A 2924-nucleotide genomic window follows, 5' to 3' on the forward strand; every position below is an offset into this window, starting at 1 on the left:
CTCGTCGCGGCGAGCCTTGAAGCCGATCCCGTTACTTGCTACCCCCGAGCGCTCGCTGTCCCGCACGCTGGGATGCTGCTGACGGAGGGGGAAGAAGAGCCCAGCCCCACCTCCGCGGCTGCCCATATAACCGGGCAGGGGCAGAGCTGCGGGCAGGCCAGCCGGCTCCTGCCAGCACCGCAGCCGCTCTGCCGGGCGAGCCTGCCCGCGGAGCCGGCCGCCGAGCAGGGCTGGCACGGCGCCTATCGGCTGCGGGGACTCCGGGCGGCCCTGCCTTCCCCCGGGGTCCTGCCCGCAGCTGCCGCCGCTCCAGACCTCGCCCGCCTGGCTGGAGCTACGGGAGATGTTTACTCTCTGCCTGCCCGATGCAGCGTGCGCGAATGAAAGGGAGCCTTCACACGCCTCCCCGGGGAAGGCAGGCCACGGGCTTTGGGAGGGAGCGGAGCATCCCCGGGAGGAGCTGCGCCTGCACGCCCGGGAGGACCGGCTCCTTCGCGGTGCCTCCCGCCCCACCGGGATGCTCTGTTCCCCAGCCCGCTCTCCTGTGTCCCATCTCATTACACAGATTTTGTCCCCAGCAGCAGTTTGTGAGGAAAACTTGGGCGCATCTGGCTTCCCCCCACAGCAGAGACTGGCGTCCTGAGCTGCTCTCGCAGCAATTTGGGCAGCTGAGCTTTGCTTAATTAGGACGCAGCGCTTGCCTCGTTTGCCGTGAGCAAGAAAAGACGGTTTGACAGGATTTTAGGAAAAGTGCTAAATACACCACACAACCAAAGATATATAAATTGTAATATATATATATATATATATACACAACTGCCGAGGTTGCTCTCTTGCTCAGTAAAACACTCCCTCCCTCTGTGTCTAGGGATATAAAAGTAAACCCATTTCTCACCTTCATCAGAGGCGAGAAACATTGATAGTACCCTATATATTTTTTTTTCCACCCTGACAGGAATGTAAACAGGAAACAAGACCAAAAAGGAAAACTTCTGCCTGGTGGGACTAAAATCCCTGCTGCCCACGCAGGGTACAGGGAATTATCCACCCTGATAACTCACTTGAAAGAAAGATTAGATTAAACTCCATGAACAGAGCCAGAAAAGCATTTTGAACCCAAATTAGGATGGATTTTGTGCAGGAAAGGTGATGACTACAGATGCAGCGTTTGAGCTTGGACATCGGGAACGCATGATCTTCTCTGGAAGCCAGAAATTGATTTCCAGCTCCTGGTCCAGCAGAGGTCCCGACAAAAGCAATCCGTTTATTGGCAGGAACCAGGCATCAGTCGGGCAGGTCCTTATGTAAGCGTGTGGGAGAGCCCTTGCGCCCCACTGCACCCGAACAGGGAGCGGTCAATAGCTCCTAATTAACATCACAACGAGACCCTGTTCAGGGCCTCCCGCTCCAGCCACGCCAGCAGCTCCGACCGCCCCAGATCCCAACACATCCTCCTCCAAAAGGATAAAGAGGTGGCGTTAAATCAGGAAGATGTGGCCTGCCATGCAATGAAAATGGGGGGAAATGCAAGTGTTCAGCAGTGTCAATATCCCCTGAAAAGGGCTGGCTTAGCCAGAAAACCAACTTAAGGGAAATGACCCTGGTGCAGGAATAAATTCGACGTATTTATTGCCTGGGAACGGAGTCTCTTTAGGAAAACTCTCCTCCCTCAGCTCACTAGTGTGTATAACAGCAAAGAGAATTGTTTGGTTTTTCTCTTCCCTTTTTCAAAGCAGTTTGTTGGATTTTTTTAGCAGTTCAGACCCAGCAACCACCAGCTCCCAGCAATCCTCTGCCTTAAGGAGGACAAATAAACCTGCCCACCCACAGCTCCGTCTCCCATCATGCAAATGTGAATAAAGGCTCCCAAATCTTACAAAATCAAGAAAAAGGAAAAAAAAAAACCCAAACCAAAAAAACCCACACACCCAGAACCTCTGAGGCAGACACTGTCACATGGAAGCCTTCAAAAAATATGTGGATGTGGCACTTGGGGACATGGTTTAGTGGTGAAACTGGCAGTGTTAGGTTAATGGTTGGAGTCAGTTTTGGAAGTCTTTTCCACCCTTTATGATTCCAAGCTGTAGGGTCAGATGATGTTATATGTCTGCCTAAGTGCACCAGCCCCTGCAGTGACCACACATGTGTGGGGTGGAGATCAGGAGCGGGGATGTAAAGGAAAAGTTACGTGTTTCCTGTTAGCTGGAGGCTCAAATGGACCTTGATTCCAGCTGAACTGGGGACCTGGTGGCAAAATAAACTAAGCCTCTCCTGGGAAACCAGGCATAGATGGATCCCAGGCACCATTTCTGATTTTCATTATTGCCACAAGAGGAAAATAATGGATTTCTGGGGTATCTTTAAGAGATCTTCTAGCTGCAGGGCCACTCTTTTAAAAATAACAGTCATATGAGCTGTTATCTTTGCAGTTCTTGGTAATTATTTGTAAGACAACTGTGAACTGATATATGGGACATGTGGCCTGGCCCTCCTCCAGCCATTCACTTCACAATGTTTTAACTGATAACTGGAAGTAAATCCATAATCAGAGTTCAACAAAACTGATGAGTGAAGATAAAACCCAGTGGCTTCCCACCTCAGGGAAGCCACCCAACACTCCCACATCCTCATTTTCTTCCTGCTGAAGGGGTCCCTGTTTGACCAAACCGAGGGGCAAAACCCCAATAATTTCTCCAGTACCCAATTTTCCAAACAGCTGCCTTAAGAGCTGCAGAGGGAAGATGTGCCTACACAAGGTGCTGAAATGGTGATTTACAGTGGCTTCGGCTCCAGTTTCGCTTCTCACTCCATCAACACGGATGGGTGTTCTGGCTCCCCTCAACACAGGGTCATCCCAAACACCTGGCCAAGCTAGAGGAGTTTCCAAAAGCCAGGGGGAGTTGAACCAGGAGCATCCAGCAGCA

The sequence above is a fragment of the Fringilla coelebs genome, assembly GCF_963513975.1.
Source record: "Fringilla coelebs genome assembly, chromosome: 7".
In the NCBI taxonomy this organism is placed as follows: domain Eukaryota; kingdom Metazoa; phylum Chordata; class Aves; order Passeriformes; family Fringillidae; genus Fringilla; species Fringilla coelebs.